This window comes from Notamacropus eugenii, chromosome 5 (assembly GCF_028372415.1).
Source record: "Notamacropus eugenii isolate mMacEug1 chromosome 5, mMacEug1.pri_v2, whole genome shotgun sequence".
NCBI classification, from domain to species: domain Eukaryota; kingdom Metazoa; phylum Chordata; class Mammalia; order Diprotodontia; family Macropodidae; genus Notamacropus; species Notamacropus eugenii.
The window spans coordinates 352,855,397-352,874,374 of record NC_092876.1 but is presented as its reverse complement, the minus strand read 5'-3'; the positions used below and the strand labels follow the sequence as shown (position 1 = coordinate 352,874,374).

Genomic DNA, 18,978 nt, shown 5'->3' with positions numbered 1-18,978 from the left:
GAAGAAATCAGGCTGGCATCCTGCGGTCTCCTTTTCAGGAAGCCATTTTAAAATCCCAAGAGATGGAAGCAAGTAATGTGGATGTACATATTCTCTTGTGAAAAATCACACACTCACTTTACTTTAAACAAGATCCATTTTCAGGACTTGTTTCGCAAACCTTCTAAGATTAAACAGAGCTAAACACAATTAAATAATTAGCTCTTGGACATGGTAACAGATTTTTTAAGCAGTTTTACTCCATTATCAGTGACTAATTTAAGAGACTTCTAATGTGTTATTTTATATTGGTAAGTTGTTTTTTTTAAACTACCTTCTTAAACATTTTTACATTTGTAACATTTCAAATTTTGGTTATCACACTCCTAACTTAGGGACTTGTAATGGTAAGACAGTCATATTTTACTTGGGGATATTGTACATGATGGGGGGAGGAGGTTACAGTTATATATTTCATCAGTCAGTGGTCTCTGACAATTGTGGACCAAAGCTGGTCAGGCATGGCATGAGGACATGCAGCAGGGGGCACTCTTCCTCCTAATTTGGAAATGAACTTGTACCCATCAGTGGGCCATATTTTGGACAGTATGTGGGTAGGAGGCATCCAGTGATACTCTGCAGAGCTCCCAACAGAAACTACTGAATCAATCTGCTTTTCAATTCTATGCCCATAGGGTTTCATTTGCAGCTATATTACATTGAGGATTACATCACATGAGCTTAAACTGGTTTAAAACATAGAGTACTGATTAGTGTTTTAGGCTTCTGACTGGGGTGAGTTCAATGTTATATTTGTAGCTATGTTCTATGAGCTAAAAATAAGATACTACTTACAGAGTCATGGAATGCTTAAGCTGGCAGAGACCTTTAGAGATCACTTGTCCAACCGCCTCACTTTACATATGAGGAAACTGAGAGCCATGGAGATGAAATGACATGCTCAGGGTCACAGAGTTAGTTGGAGAAACTGGTTCCAAGATTAGTGTCCATTAGCAACTAAAATGATAATCATTTGTCTTTAGGTAAGATTTTAGGTAAGCCTATTAGGAACACTTAGATGAGGAAACTCCCCATACTAAGAAAAAGCAGAATCTCCTCTGAAACCTGGAAATTGCCAAGTATACCCGTCTTGCCACTATGTGTGAAGATTCCCATTTTACAGCTGAGGAAACTGAGGCAGACAGAAGCTGTGACTTGCCCAGGCTCATACAAGTAGTATTTATCTGAGGCTGAATTTGAAGGGAACAGCAGAGTATTAGTTAACTAACCTTGCTATGCCAACATTAGCATTATCTTTGTTAATGGACTCTAGACATCATGTAAGATGGAAAAGTTTTAACCTGCTTTAGACTGAGCACAAAGCTGTTGGCTTATTTCCAAGGGAATTAAGCACAAGAGAATTTATGGCCCACTGAGATTGACAGACGAAAGATCAGGTTCATCAAAATCAGTAAGTGCAGAGCTGCCATTTTGATTTCAAGGCTCTAGGTCTATCACTGGGTCCCATGGTTTCTGGCTGCTTTCACACTAGTAAGAAGATATAGAGATTTCTAAGAAAAATGGAGTCTCATGGGGGTTTTGGAGCAGAAGAATTTTATCTTCATTCCTCTCCTTATTTCTTAGATATTCCATTAGCCCTACTGGTCTCTTCCTTTCTCTTTTCTACTTTGTACAATTTTAATTCCCTCCTTATGCTGCTCCCCCAACTTCCAAAGTCTGGTTCCTACTGCAATGCTATCTAAAGCCAAACAATACCAGTATAACAGGTTGAGAAGTGTTAGCCAGCCCTTTCCTCTATAAGAGAGTCAATCAAATGATCTAAATTATTTATTCACTGAATTGGTTGAATTAGTTAGTTGTTCGGGGGCATTAAAGTTCATGGTATATGCTGTTTTTAGCTGACAATAGGAAAGACTAACTGAAAAACTTACAAATAAGTATATAGAATATATTTGGTGATGAGTTCTATTGTACCTGCCTCAGATAGGTGCCTCTGAAGGATCAAAAATTTTTCATTAATGTCTTCTTTGCGTTGAGATTTTTTGTTTCAAACAATTATACTATCCCATACTTTTTCCCAATAGATAACTATTTCCCCCCCATAATTTAGTTTGTAAAGATTAAGAACAGACTAGGGATGGGGAGGAATAGGTTGTGAGAGGCACCTGGGGACACACTGGATAAAACCCTAGGCATGAAGTCAGCAAGACCTGAGTTCAAAGCCAGCCTCAGATACTTGCTAGCTGTGTGATTCTGGGCAAGTCAAACTGGCTTTCTGTTTTTTTCAATCTCCTCAAATGTAAAATGGGCAAAATAATATGACCTACTTCATAAGACTGGTTTGAGGACCAAATGAGATTATATTTGTAAAATTGCTTAGCCAATTGCTCTGCCTGACCTCACCTGTGATGGTCCCAGATATTTTACTACTTAGTACACTAAGGTCTGAAAAGGGATGGTGACCTAGGAGATATTAAGAGCACCAGAAAGCCCAATGTTCCAATACTTGGTGGGAGTGGAAGGCAGTAAGCTCACACTCCACACACCAGTAATTGATTTGGGTCTTCTTCGAAAATGCAAATGACTTTAGAGTAGGAGAGAATTAATATTCAATACTACTTTACTTTAATCAGGTAATCAAATCTATACATATCTTATATAACCTTTTTTGTGTCACGGACCCTGTTGGTAGTCTTGTGACCTCTATGAACTCCTTGTCAAAATATTATTTTAAAATTACTAACATTTTTAAAATAGGGTAACAAAGGAGTCCAACTATACTAAAATATGATTACTATATATTATGGCATAATATATAGTCAATATATAACTTAATTTACCTTATATGTTATATATAAGATATGTATCTTCTATATGATACAGATATACATAATACATTATCGATGTATGTTAATATATATCTATATTTCCCTACCTATATGTAATATACATACATATATGTATATGCATACATATATACATACCCAAATATATAACATATATTATGCTTAAGAACTCCTAGCTGAAATCACTGCTTAGGGAAAGACTATTGGCTGGGTCACAGTTGGAAGAGGAGTACAATGGGTATAGAACTCTTCTCCAATCCAGGAAGATCTCAGTTCAAGTCCCATTTCTGACACTGGGAAAGTCATTTAGCCTCTCTGTTGCTCAGGCAACTCTCCAAAACTATAAACTGCACAGAAACAGCAGTCATGTATTGACAGAGGGAGTTTACCCATCCAGAAGGTCCCTGTATCAATGAAATCACAAGTCATAACCTCATCCTGGGAAGGAGGGAAAGAATGCAAGTCTGAGTGGGACAGGTACTGTATCTGTGATAGCTAGAGGTCATGAGATTACTGCATATTTATAGCAGAAAAAAGAAGGCATTGAGGGGAGGATCAGGAAGAAAGAAGACAACAGGAGAAAAACAAATTTTTGTTTATTTTGCATTTTTCCTCCAGCCTGTGTGCTGGTGAAAATTGTCGCCATAGATGGCTGATGTTTGAGACAAAACTATTTTGAGTAGTTTGGAAGCCTGTTAATCTTCTCTCTCCCCAGATCAACTCAATCTTCTTGGTGTAGCCTCTCTATTTCAACTCAGTCTCTTTCTATGAAATCCTTGCCCTTTCTATAGGCTGGGAAAAAACAGAATAAAGAAACTTATGCATAACTGATTTGTGTCCTCCTTCTTCCTTGGTACAAAAATTTTTATAATACAATGATCATAAGATCTGCCTATTCTCAGGCTCTTTTGTAATGCCCCCCAAGATTTTCCTTGAAAACTAAGGGTCTGCTACACAGAAGCAAACAGCATCAATGCTTACTTATACTGAATTTAAAACATCAGAATAAACAATTTGTCTCTCTTCTTCTCCTCCCCCACCCCAAACCCTTCTTTAGGAAAGAGTGGAAGATGATTCCAGAAGATAAATCATAGAATTTCAGAGCTTGACAGCTTCTTAGAGATTGTCCTGTTCAACATCCTTATTTCACAAATTAGGAAAATGAGGTCCAATGGGTTGAACAGATTTGCCAAAGTCCCAAAGCCAGTTAGAGGCAGAACAACAAGGAGAACACAAATCTGAGGAAAGTTCTAGTGAGATTTCACGCAATTCAATAATATCACTTGGGACCACAGAGTTAGAGCTGGAAGGGACTTTTTAGACCATTCAGTTTAACTTCCTCTTTATCAGATGAGGAGACTAGAGTTCAGAGAGGTTAAATGATCTGTCACATAGAAACACATGTCAGAGATTGTATTTTAATTTCTGTCTTCCTGGGTCCATCTCTAGCAAATTATCTCTTAGTTTTCATTCAGGCCAGAACTTCTGCTGTGCCTGCAACTCTCCTCCCTTCCCTATATCAATTCTTTGGTAAATCAAAACAACTCTATACTACTACCCTCTACTTCCTTGTCCCATTACCACCATACCTTGACTAACCCTAACCCTGGATTACTCCAGCTATCTTTTGCTCCTATTCACATACTGTGTAGCATAGCTGGAGAGAATCAATGAAACAGTGTTATTTGGTCCATTACAGATTTATCCTATCTAATGACAATTATGCTTCTGATTCATCAAGGCAATAAATATATTCTTCTTTCTAATCAATCTGCTATCCCATCCAGCTGGTGGTTGTTCCAAACCCTCTCACCTCTCCTCAAGCCTTCCATGCCATCCTGTTCCTTACCTTCTTTGCTGAAAAAATTGAAACTGTTCCTTGAGAGATCCAGGCAATCTCCTCCTCCACATGACATATGCTTCAGGTATCTTTTTCAACTTCACTCCTTTCTCCCAGAAAGTCTCTAGCAGATCATCCTCTTCCCAATTCCAGTATTTCTAATCTCTTATCTTTAATCTCTTTCCATTTACTCACCCCTTTCCCTGACTCCTACAAATAGATCCATGTCTCTTTCATTCTTATAAACCTTACCTGAACCTATTATCTCTGATAGGTATCATTCACCATCGCTCCTTCCCTTCATGGTTAAACTCTTTATCACCTGTAGTAGGTGATTTCTTTTATTCTCTTCTAAACCCTCTGCAATCTGGCTTCCAACCTTATCATTCAGTGGAAACTCTCTCCAAAGTTGCCAATTGCTTCTTAATTGCCAAATCTAATGAACTTTTCTCCATTTTCATAGTTCTCAAGTTCTCTGAACCATCTGACCCTGTTGATCACTATTCCCTCTTGTACAATTTCTCCTCTCTAGGTTTCATGACATTCCTTTCTCTTGGTCCTACTCATACCTGTGTGATCCCTCCTTATCAAGGTTTCTTTGCTGGATTTTCATCCTGGTCATGACTGCTAACCCTGGGTGTTTCCCAAGGTTATGTCTTAGGTCTTCTCTTTTTTTGCCTATGCTACTTTACTGTGTGTGTGTGTGTGTGTGTGTGTGTGTGTGTGTGTGTGTGTACAAACACATATATACTAAGTAAAGTGAGCAGCTAGCTGGTACAGTACAAGAACTGGCCTTGGAGTTAGGTGCACCTGAGTTCAAATCTGACCTTAGAAACTTAGTAGTTGTGTGACCCTGGGCAAGTCACTTAATCCTGCATGCTTCAGTTTCATCATCTGTAAAATGAGCTGGAGAAGGAATGGCAAACCACTCCAGTATCTCTGCCAAGAAAACCCCAAATGGGGTCATGGAAAGTTGGACGTGACTAAAAAGACTCAACAACAAACCAATAAAGTAGCCTAGATTACAATAGAAACAGCATATCTCTAGTTGGCAGGAACTTTCTTTTTATTCTCAGCCTTTAGCACAGTGTCTAGCACATAGTAAATGCCTAATAAATGTCCTTTGACTTACTGACTGTCCTCTCGACCATTCAGTGTGCCTCAGCACATACCATGTTGAATGGGACCCTCAAGCTGTAGAATTTGTATTAATGAAGCTTTCATTGATTCATGCTTTCTTTATAGCCTTTAAAATCTCAGTAAAGGTACACAATAAAGGACTTTTACAATGAAATTTTCTAGGTCTTCTAAAGCATCTCACTTAAAAACTGCAAAAGAAACACAGTGAAATAAATCTTCATCATAAGGAAGGCCAGTCATTTTTTTCCCGCCAAAAAGAAAGCTAATTTTAGTTTTTCTGTGGTTGAATACATTTGCCAACTATTAGAGGGACACATATGGTTTAAACATGCATATTCCTCCCTGTGAAGCTTATGAAGGTAGCACTATGTCTTGTACTGGTTGTGTGCAGGAGTGACTTTTCATTGTTTAGGTCTATACCCACTCTCCAGGTACTAATTAAGTTAGTATTTTTTGCTCTTATTGTTTGTTTGGGTTTTTTTTTTAAGTACTCTTACTTCATGAAGAGCCTGTCCTGTATGGTCATGGAATATATGTTGACGCAGGCAACAAGAAATGGAAAATTTGCTGTATGTAAATAAAATAACTCCTTCTTTTGAAATGTATTTACCATGGCAAATTTCACTGCACAACAAACAAAGATATAAAAGGCTGAATATCTTTTTTTTGTACTTGTTGACCATTTCCATTTATTCTGGTGGAGTAGATGAACAGGAATTAATATAATAAGGAGCAGAAATTAATGTAGCAAGGGACAAGCTGCCAGGTGTGGTAACTCTAGAAAAATGTTTCTCTCTGCTAAATAACCTGGAGACCATAAGCCTAGCATGGAAGTCAGCTACATGGTACATCGGATAGAGTGCTAGGCCTGGAGACATAAAGAGCTGACTTCAAATACAGATGCTTTTCAGGGTAAATCACTAACTCTCATCCTCATTTTCATTATTTGTAAAATGGTGATCATAACAGCACCTCCTTCCCAGAGTTGGTATGAGGAAAAAATGAGATAATATTTGTGTAGCACTTTACAAACAATAAAGTGTCATATAAATGCTAGCTATTATTATTATGAGTATTGGTGGTGTTGTTAGATTTCTAGGGTCTCTTTTGATTCTCACTACCACTGTGAATCTATAATATTCTCCTCCTTAATTGATCTGAGTACAATAAACAACAGTTATTTTCTGAATATAATATCGATATACAAATACATATCTAAGGAGCAAAAAGACAAATTACATGCAGAACATGAGGTGCCTTACAATATTTTCCTGTATTACACTCATTTGTTTCCCAGCCCATTGTCTTGCCACATGAGACATGGGAAAACATGGAACTTGTTGTGTTCAGAGGACTGAAGTTCATACTACCTCTGCTTCTTAGTAATGTTATAATATTGGACAGGACTCTTTACTTGTCCTAGCCTAAGTCTCCTCAGTAAATGAGGGGTTGGACTATCTGACCTCTAAGGCCCCTTGTTTCATATCGTTAGTTCTTAAAACTGATAATCAAATCATTTTCTCACCATACCATTGCCCACCACAAGTGTTCCCTCTCCTTTATCCATAATAATCTAGGCAATTAATTAAACCCTAAAAGTGGAAAGAAATATGGTTCAGGTGGCAGAAAAAAAATAAAGAAGGCAGTTGATTGCAGACTGAAGATAGGACCTGACACTTTGATAATGAGAAACCAAAGGAAACTAGAATGAGAGTGAGACATAACTAAATTGCAAAGCAGAAAAAGCCAAAGAAGAAGATTATCACAGTAGCTAAAATAATTTCCATTTTCCCCACTAAAATTCTAATCCTGTGTTTTATTGTGCTGTGTGGGTCCCAGAGCCAAAATTTAAAGGTTTTGAGAACTGGAACATTGAGGAACTTTGTATCTGTCATGAATGACCAACCTGGCTCCATTCAGAGAGGATTAAAGGTTGGCCACCAATAGATTAACTTGTTTGGCCACAAGAACTCATGGGAGGAACAAGAGTTGTTATTACTTAAGTTGCTAGAGAAATAGCCCTACTGGTAAGGTCATACATCTTCTGAAGTCTAAATCTGTATCTCAGCTACATAGGAAAGAACATATTGTCTGTAGCTCCCGGGGCTGGTTACTTAATCACTCTAGGTTTCCCTTTTCTCACCTATAAAATAAAGGAAGTGGGTTAGATGATTTCTAAGGTCCTTTCTAGTTTACATTGATTCTTAGTAATTGCCAAAGGCAATGAACTTTTCTCAGTTTACATTTAAACAAAGATGCTATCTATTCTAACTAACAGTCTGTACCTTAATTATGGGCATTAGTGGTCATTAATGGATGAAACTGTTTGAATTTCACAAATAAACTTCTCAAGTCTTACATTTGAAAAGAGAGAGAACCAAGGTCATATGCAATCTCATGTGACAACACCTGTGATCAAGGCATACTATTACATCATTTAAACTAATTAACATTTAGCTATGGGAATGAGAACATATCCAGAAAGATAGTTCGTACATTTTATAATTTGTCTTCCTCGGCAGACACTGGAAATTAGCCAGCATGTGGTTTTTAGCTGTTACTGAATAATCAATTACAATCCCCAAATAGAATTGGTTGAATTAGACTAATTTAATAGCACAACCTGAAGCTGTGGTAGTTTGCTCTACAACCTGTAAGTAAATAAAACTAATAGGGCTTTTAGATGTCAAAAGGAGAGATTAGGGGGAAAAAACCTACAGTTGTCCTCATCTATGCAGCTTCAACTACTTTATACATTCAGCAAAAATTCAACTCAGCACTCATTTTGTGTCTCTGAAGTAAATGGCTTCATACAGAAGATGCTGGGAGTCTAAAAACAAACAAAACACAAAACCACATCCAGGTTGTTTTCCCTCAAGGAGTTTATAATCTAGAGGGATTGACAGTAAGAATACAATACATATACAAAGAGTACTCTTAGGCATCCACCCCACCTGCCCACTCCTATTGGTCTTCAGGGCTCTGCTACAAAGGCCCAGCCCCTCATGAAACTAGAGGTAGTCCTGAGGGGTTAGGGCACTGTTTTAGGGACAGAGTGGACACAGTGGACAGAGCTCTGGGCCTGTAGTCAGGAAGATCTAATTTCTAATATGGCCTTTTGCACTTAACAGCTGTGTGCCTTAAAGCAGGAAAGGACTTCGAAAGGCAAGAAGGAGAAGAAAATATACACCATTTTTCTCTTCTGTAAAATATCATTGGCACTATTTACCTCAGGGGGCTGTTTTGAGGTTTTGATGAGACAAAGTATGTAAAGTGTTTCATCATGTTCTTCACTATATATAAATTTAAGCTCTTATCAAAGAAACTTAAATTCAGGACCATCATCATATTCCTCATCCTCAAAGGACTGTATTCCTTTGTCATCACTGTTCCATCAGGAAATTGGCCTCAAAATATCTGAAAAATTTCTGGAATTAACAAACATGTACTGATCAAGCCCATCTGGCCACTTCCTGATATCTTCTCCCTGGCTGGCACTAGTGTACAATGGATGGTATTGTTAAGCTGTAAAGTTATTTTTATTTTATTTTATTTCTTTTACTCTCCCAATGTCTGCAAGAGGGAGGTTGAGTCATAGAGCTGTAATGTGACTCCTCAAGTTAAACAAATGACTAAGTATAGGTAAACTTTTGTTATGGACAGTTTCTGAGAGAGGCCAAAACAACTGTCATTAAATCACAGTTCTGCTCAGCCATTTGGCTTCCCTGGTGTAATTTCATCAGGCACAGAAACATTTCTTTTAACTCAGGTACTCAATATTTGTTAACTATTTAGAAATAGGACATGCCCATAGATCATAAAGCACCAAAGCTACAGAGAGGTTAGGATCATTCTCTTATTCTGTGAGGGGTAAGGTGGGGAGCACAGACAGACAGGGAGAGTGGTAAGCCAAGATGAACGTGTCAGGGGACAAATGAAAGCACTATCTTTGGTTGAGGCAAGAAGGCCAAAGCTCTGTTGAGTGTAGTGTAGAAAAGGAAGAAGAGATAAAGGGGTAACCTAACTAGCTTCTGAAAAAGAATTCACTGTCTTTATTAATTTTTTTCAATTTTAAAAAGGAATAGCAATATCATTTGAAGAATAAAATATTTCCATATTTTGCTTAGTTCTAAAAAATATTCCTATAAGTCAAATAAGTAATGAAGTAAATGAGGGTGTGGTGTAGAGGAGTACTATTCCAGACAGCAGACCAAGAAAGAAGTCTTCCTTTATGCTTTCTCTAGATTTCCTTTGTTGGGGAACAAGAGGATAGAAGCTGGAGTTTCCTGAAAGGTTAAAATTTTCACTCTAGAAAAAATGGAAGGCTTAATATATTGAAAATAGCTGCTGTCAGATTTGTTTGTTTTTTTTCATGCTTACACTAGACATTGGAACACTTTTTCCCCTATCAAGAAGAACCTTAAATGTCACCTAGTCCAATGTATTCATTTCATAAACACTAAAAGGAGACCCAGAAAGGTGTCCAAAGTCACTTAACAAGTTAGCGGTAGAGCGAATATCAGAGCCCTGATATTCTGATTCCTGATTTAGTATTCTTTCAACTCACATTGCCTTATATATAATTTCACACATGTATATGTATATATATGTAAAATGCATGTATATATGTAATATATATACATACATAATATATGTGTGTGTGTATGTGTATAAAAACTACCTGGATTCTTAAGGAAAGAAAGTTTGAAAAATAATTAGAAAAATAATCAACATTCATTTATTTGAAATAACAGAAGAAAGTAGAGGCATGGATAACCCAAAATATTGTCTCTTCAACTTAGGCAAATACATTTGTACTTATATTTGAAAATGGTCATGCCTAAGGTTCTAGAAATTTGCTTTACAAATGTTGCAACTGCCATGGAAAGATCTGATATACATGGGTATAGAAACTTTCAGTTTCTTCTTCACCTGGCCTTGATGAACTCTTCTTTATAATTTCCTCCAAACAAGAGATTTTTCTTTGAAACACTTTTTTTTACATATAAATCAATATATTGTTAGATATTATTATTATTGTTTACACTGGATCTATGCTTTCATGAGTATTGAGAATTCCTTCTCCTAATGTAGATTATTACCTGTTTTTCAGATTATAGTCTAAGTAGCCTGAAGCACTGAGAGTTTTAGAGCCTTGTTCAGGTTTACACATTCAATAAGATCCAGAGATGGGACCTAAAAGATGTCTTTCCTAACTCCAAGGCCAGCTCTCTGTTCACTGGGTTCTACTGATGCTCCACATTATTTTTATCATTATTAATAATAGTTTAAAATACTTTAAATTTGCCCTTGCTCAAACCTGGAAATGTTGAAAAAGTAACACTTTGATAGTTTAGTCAACATTAAGTGTCAGAGATATTAACAAATCAAATACTTTGACCCAATTTTTTAACTGTCAATAGAGCTAAAAGCAGGATTTGTTGGTAGAGAAGACAAAATTTGGATGATTTCTCCATCTGTAAAATCAGGGGGTTGAAACTGAATAATCTCTAACATCTCAGAACTCACATTTGGGGATTACATTAATCAGGTACTGACTGTGGTGTAGTTTGTGTTGTTATCTTTATACTTATCCTGTTGTCATTCAATTTTTAAAATTTTACTTTTAATGAGGCTTTTTAAAAAAATCATATTTCTTTCTGAATATATCACTCCCGTTTTCTCCAATTAACCATTCCATGTAGCAAAAATTAAAAAATAAGAAAAACATTTCAGAAAAAAACTATTCAAAAGTATGTATTTTACAGCCATAGGTTTCTCTGCTCATTCGAACTTCTCTCCTTTCTAGCACATCTCCCTCCACCAACCTCTGCCACACACACACACACACACACACACACACACATATAAAGTAAGGAAAAAGTTTATTTTCTCAACTCTGCTCCAAGACAAATGCTTTGTCATTGTAATTATATAGCATTTAGGGTTTTTTTTTTAACATATATTTTAATATATGGTATTTTGCTTTCCCCCAATTACATCTAAAACAATTTTAACATTTTTTCAAATTTTGAGTTTCAAATTCTTTTTGTTCCTTCTTTCACAGACACATGTACAAGCACATACATGTATGTACATATGGACAGTAGTCATCATGTGTATTATTCTAGTTCTAACTACTTGACTCTTCAGAAGTTCATATGTCTTCCTGTAATCTTCTGAGTTCTTCCTATTCATTTTTTTCTTACAGGACAGCAGGATTCCATCATATTTATATGCTAAGCCTTGTATAACTACTTCTCAGTGATGGACACCTACTTTTTTTTCTCAGTTCTTTGGAACTACAAAATGCATAGAACTTTTCTTTCTCTATCCAATCTCTTTGGAGTATATGTCTAACAATGGACTTTTGAATAAAAGAATATAAACATTTTAGTCATACTTTAGTCAAAGTTTTAGTGTAATTCAAACTTACTTTCCAGTAGGATTGGTCAAATTCATGGCTCCACCAATAGCACATCAGTATGTTTCTCTTCCTGCAGTGCCTCCACATTGACAAGGTGTTGTGACTTTTGCCAAATATGGGGTTTCAGGTTGTACTTCAGAGTTCTCTCAATTTGCAATATTTTTATTTTTACTGATTACAGGCAATCTTTCATATACTTGTTAAGTTAATATTTTCTCTAAGAAATGTTTGTTCATATCCAATTTATCCAATGGAGAAAGAATCTTGGTATTATATATTTAATTCCCTAAATATTTTGGATATTAAACATATGCAATCAGAGACAGTTGATGCAAAGATTTTTCCCCAGTTCTTTCCCTTCTTTTCATAGCTTCATCAATTTTGATCATATAAAAGCATTTCAATTTTACGTAAACAAAATTATCTTATTTTTAAAAATAATTGATTCATTCTGCTTTTCAAAATGGATACTGCTCAACGAGCACCCAGGCAACTTCTTTTTTAAAAATATATTTGATGAAATGTAGCATATCTATTGCTAAGAAAGAAGATTTTGTCCTTTAATTTTGACAGTATGGTACCTACATTGATTGATTTAAGTGACCTGAGTTTTGTTGTCTCTCTATGTGGACTTCATATTATTGTAGTCAATGATATGTTTCTCCACTTTGCATCACTTCATTAAAGGCTTTCCATATTTCTCTAAATTCTTCATACTCATCATTTTCTATAATGTCATGTTTCATTTTATTCATATACTATAATTTAGTCATCCATTCCCCAATCCCTGGGCACACATTTTGTTTCTAAGTTTTTGTTAGCACAAATAATGATATTATGAACATTTTATTTGGATCTTTTACTTCTATTAATTCAATTCCACATTTATTAATCACTCACTATATGTTAGTTTCTGGTATTTGGTGGTTAGGATACAAAGACAAAAAAAATAAATAAAAAAGAGAGCCTTGCCCTCAAAGGATGCCAGACACACTCTTGGGATGTAATCTCAAGATCAAAATGTATGCCAAAATTTAGTAATTTTTATTGTCTAAATTCCTCAGAGAGCCTGGAAGAGTGACAATAAATATTTGGTATTTGGTTTAGTTTATAGTTCAGTTTTTTTAAAAGGATCATCTCGAAATATAATGCTTATTTAAAGTTTGCTTAAATTTAGTTGCTTTAGCAAAAGGCTCTAGTTTAGATATAAAAAGATTTAGAAAAGTTTGTTCATCTATTTCAGCAAAATAGCTTATCTCCATGTTGTTGTTCAGTCAGGTCCAACTTTTTGAGATCCCATGGACCATAGCACACCAGGCCTTCCTGTCTTCCACTATCTCCCAAAGTCTGTCCAAGCTTACGCTCACTGTTTTCAGGGAACTATCTCTCTATCCTCCCCTTCTCCTTTTGTCTTCAATCTTTCCCAAAATCAGGGCCCTTTCCAATGAGTTCCATCTTCTCATTATGTGGCCAAGCATTTAAGCTTCAGCTTCAGTATTTGACTTTAAGGTGAACAGCCTGAATTAATCTCTTTAAGTACTAATTTGACCTCCTTGCTGTCTAGAGAACTCTCAAAAATCTTTTCTAGCAGCACAATCTGAAAGCATCGATTTTTCAGTGCTCAGCTTTCCTTTTTTCCTTTCAATTCTCATAGCCATACATTGCTATGAGAAAACCATAATTTTTACTATACAGAACTTTATTGACAATGTGATGTTTCTGCTTTTTTAATATGTTGTCCAGATTTGCCAAGCTTTCCTTCTAAGGAGCACCACTTCTGCAGTCACCATCTACAGTGATCTTTGAGCCCAAGAACATAAAAATGGACACTTCTTCCATTTCTTCTTCCTCTATTTGCCAGGAAGTAATGAGATCAGTTACCAAGATCTTAGTTTTCTTGATGTGAAGCTTCAAGTCAGCTCTCCTCTTTTATACTCATCAAGAAGTTTTTTAATTCCTCTTCACTTTCTGTTACCAGAGTGGTGTCATCTGCATATGAAATATGAAATCATTGTTGATATTTTTCCTGGCAACCTTAATCCAAGCTTTTGAATTCATCCATCCTGACATTTCATATGATGTACTCTGCATAAAAGTAAAATAAATAAAGTGACAACATACAGCCTTGTCGTCCTCTTTTCCCAATCTTAAATGAATCAGTTGTTCCATGTTCATTTCTTGGTCCATAACAGGTTCCTCAGGAGACAATGAAGATGATCTGTTACTTCTATCTCTTTGTGTACTTCCATATTTTTTTGTGATCCACATAGTCAAAGGCTTTAGTATAGTCAATGAAGCAGAAGTAGATGTTTTCTGGAACTCCCTTGCTTTCTCCATAATCCAGCAAATGTTGGTTCTTTTGCCTCTTTGAAAACCAGCCTGCTCCTCTGGTAATTTTTGGTTCACATGCTATGTAAGTCTAGCTTGCAGAATCTTAAGCATAATTTTGCTAGCATGTAAAATGAGAGTAACTGTTTGGTAATTTGAACATTCCTTGGCATTACTGTTCTCTAGGATTGGGACACAAACTAATTTTTTCCAATCCAGTGACCACTCTTGTGTTTCCCAAATTTGCTATCATATTAAGGGTGGCACTTTAACAGCATCATGTTTTGGGATTTTAAATAGCTCAGCTGGAATTTCATGACCTCCACTAGCCTTATTATTAGCAATCTTTCCTAAGACCCACTTGATTTCATTCTTTAGGATGTTTGGCTCTAGATCAATAACCCTGTCATTGTGGTTATTAGTGATGTAAAGATCTTTCTTATATAGTCCTTTTACATATTCTTGACACTTTATTCTTAATCTGTTCTGCTGTTAAATCCCCACCATTTTTGTTTTTTTTATCATGCCAATTTTTACATGAAACTTTCCCTTAATAGCTCTAATTTTCTTGAAGGGATCTCTTACCTTTCCCATTCTATTGTTTCCTTTTTATTTTTTATATTATTCATTTAAGAAAACCTTCTTATCCTTCCTTTCTATTCTCTGGAATTCTGCATTCAGTTGGACATATCTTTCCCTTTTTCTTTTCCTTTTTGCTTTCCTTTTGTCATCAGCTATTTGTAAAGCCTCATCAGACAGCCATTCTGTTTTCTTGTTCTTCTTTTTCTTTGGAATACTTTTGTTGTTGTTGTTGCTACCTCCTGTACAATATTGCAAATCTCTGTCCATAGTTCCCTAGGCACTCTATCTCCCACATCTACTCCCTTACATCTGCTCATCACTTTCATTTTATATTCATAAGAGACCTACACGGTCTGATAGTTTTCCCTGCTTTCTTCAGTTTGTCTGAATTTTGAAATAATAAATTCATGATTTGATCCACAGTCAGTTCCAGGTCTTGTTTTAACTGATTGTATAGAGCTTCTCCACCTTAGGCTGCAAAGTATATAATCAATCTGATTTTGATATTGATGATCTGGTGATGTCCATGTGTAGATTAGCCTTTTGGATTATTGGAAAAGAGTGTCTGTTTCGACCAGTGATTATCATGACAAAACTCTATTAATGTCTGCTTTGCTTTATTTTGTACTCCAAGGCCAAACTTGGCTTACATTCATAGTTTATAACTTCTAGCTTGGACTGTGGCTGTGGCAAACTTCTGCCACCTGGCTGCCATATACTTAAAATGCAGGTATAATTCTAAAAATAGAAGGAAGTAAACATGCATTTATTAGGCACCTATTGTATAGGCCAGCCACTGTTCAATTATCATCTCATTTTATTCTCACAACAACCCTGGTATTTTGATACTATTATTATCTCCATTTTACAGCTGAAACAATGAAACTGAAACAAGTCTTTAAAACTAGTTTTTCACTAACCATTTCATCAACTTCTTTTCCATGTACTTAGTACACTTCCTGACACATAGTAGGTGCTTAATAAATGCTCAATGCTTGACTAAATAAGAGTCCAGGTGTCACTCGGATATCCTACAAATAATATTACAATTGGCAAAAATCCACGTAAACTAAAGGTTACAACATGATTGTAAAGTTTTATTACTGCAAGAAAAATGTTTCATAAAACATAAAATAAGGTTTTTATTTTATCTGCAAATAAGAACAGAGCCTATAGTACTACTTTATTGTTCTTCAACTGTGCACTGACATACCTCTCACTGTATGAATATGCTGAAATATAAAATGGGCATTTATAAATTTAAGCCCTATAAGAACATTCTAGCCTGAATTTTTCTACATTTTCAATTTAAAGATCTAAAAGCATTTAATATTAGTATTTATACCATCCTTGTCATAAAAGACCTATTTTTTATCGCTAGTTTCCTGAAGGAGAAAGTGGAAAACAAAATAATTTTTATAGGGAGTGTAACCCAAACCTTCTATATCCTCTTCTCATTCCTACTTTTGGTATTAAAAATTTCTTTCCAAGTTGTATTGGTACCTTTTAAAAATCATATATTATGCAGCAGTTTTGTTCACCTAGATTTGCTCTATGCCCTATATTCCACCTCAGTTATTTAGCCAGAGACCACTTCTAAAATGATCTGACGATCAACACTCAGTCAACAGCCCACTTTAATTTCTACATTACTTTTTCATCTAGAATATCAATTTTGCCAATCCTTCACCATATGTAACAAACTGGCATTCCAGAACTTTGAGTGCCACACCACAAGAACAGATTCAGAGACAGTCTTCATGTATGTCTAATAAAAAGGAGCAGCACGTTTTGTAAAAGACTGAATCAATTGTAATATTTTAAAAAGATAAATCTACAAATTTATTTCTAATGCCATTCCAAGTTTAGGCTTAGGGTATACTGCTAACTAATTATGAGACAAGATGGTGGGAATACTCAGTGTATGATAGCCCGGACTGTGGTGTGGCAAAAAACAAACAAACAAACAAAAGAACAACACTTTCCCCTCCTGGGCAGGATCTTTCAAGTCAATTCCACAAATATTTATTCAGTTCCTTCTTTGTACATGGCACTATGCTGAAGATGCAAAAGCAAAAATGAAATTGTACCTGTCCTCAAGGACCTTACTTTCTATTGGAGGTCATATACCATGCATACAAGTAAGTACAATACAATACTCAGGAGTGTTCTGGTAAATGTTTTAACAGCTGACTTTCTGGGGAGAAAGAATGTATCCACAAGACAATTTTAAGCTTAATCTGAATTACTGTCATCTTCTCCATCACTTTTCAAAGTCTAGATAGTTAAAAAACAAATAAATCAAACTCATTTATAAGTCTGCCAATTTCAGAGGTGAAAATTTAACAATCAACTCAGATGCATCAGCTTGTTAAAGCTGGCTGTAGCACACCCCTAAGAAATGATATATAAGATATGAGGAGGAAAAGAGAGTTAGGGGTCAGGAGAGATCTTGATTAGGAGAGGGGCACCTGAGCTATGCTTTGAAGGAAGCTAGAGATTCCACAAGGCAGAGATCAGGAAAGAGTACCTTCCAGAAATGAGGATCCATTTATGCAAAGACTAGCTGGTATGAAGGGTAGCTAACAGGCTTGTTTGACTAGAATGGAGATCAGGTGAAGGGGAATGATGTGAGATGACTGTCAACATGAGTGGGAACCAAACTGTGGAGGGTTTAAATGCCAGGCTGAAGATTAGATTTGGTATTTTATTCTAGAAGTAACAAAAAACCATTGAAAAATTTTATTGGAGGAGGGAGGGTAGGGGAAGGGATCTATTGCTCAATGACATTTCTTAGAGTCAGACACTAGATAAGGACCAAAGAATTAGTCTAACTCATTAAATACAACCTCAGTTCTCTCTTTGATTACTTTGGGTGCAATATACACCACCAGCTATCTCCTTTCTAAAGTATTTAAAATAAAAGGGACTCTTCAAAAAGGAAAAGTTGATCATTTTAATGTTAAAAATTCTAAAAAGTTAATAATTGTAAAATATAAGTATAGTACTGTCCTATTTATAAGGTTGTTGGTATTCAGTTGTTTCAGTAGTGTACCACTCTTTGTGACCCCATTTTGGGGTTTCCCTGGCAAAGATACTGGAGTGGTTTACCATTTCCTTCTCAAGCTTGTGTGTTTGTCCTTCACTGCTGAAGAAGACCATGCCATCAGAGAAATGATGATATGACTTGCAGTTGACTTTGTTTTGAGTGAGGGAGGGTTGTGCAGGTCACCAGCCTCACTTCTCCTCTAGAGTCATCTGAATCCAGTGACCAGATATTCATCAAGATGACTGGAGATGACCCAGGATGAAGCAATTGGGGTTAAGTGACTTGCCCAACGCCACACAGCTAGTGAGTGTCAAGTGTCTGAAGTGAGTTTTGGACTCAGGTCCTCCTGACTCCTGCACTGGTGCTCTATCCACTGCACCAAGCTGTCCCTCTTCTCAAGCTAAACTTCATAGATGAAGAAACTGAGGCAAACAGGGTTAAGTGACTTGCCCAAGGTCACACAGCTAGTAAGTGTCTGAGGCCAGATGTGAATTTAGGAAGACAATTCTTCCTGACTCTATACACTGTGCTACCTAGCTGTGCATTTATAAGGTATCCTTTATATAAATCATTCATGATTATAGCAAGCAAGCTAGCCTAGCTGAACCAGCAAGACAATCTGAGGTAGAGACAGAAGGTACCATCTGTCAAAGTAAGTCAAACCTTGCCACCACCTTGATAACAACCTTCTCACAGACTCTGAGGAAGACAGTCTAGGATCATAAGCCTAAGAACCCTTGGAATAACAGTACTGTACCTTTTCCCC

At 36.2% G+C, this 18,978-nt stretch overlaps 1 protein-coding gene across 46 annotated transcripts in view; it reads right to left on the bottom strand.

Annotated features, from left to right (window-relative positions):
• Nucleotides 1-18,978, bottom strand: part of ZBTB20 (zinc finger and BTB domain containing 20) — a 1,002,935-nt gene that overhangs the window by 393,752 nt on the left and 590,205 nt on the right. For 3 of the 46 annotated variants that reach the window (XM_072616760.1, XM_072616761.1, XM_072616757.1), the window contains exon 1: nucleotides 1-18,978. This exon is cut by the window's left edge and continues 13,938 nt beyond it. The exons of the other annotated variants lie outside the window; for them this stretch is intronic. The gene's annotated coding sequence lies outside the window, so the exon portion shown is untranslated. 46 annotated transcript variants of the gene reach the window in all.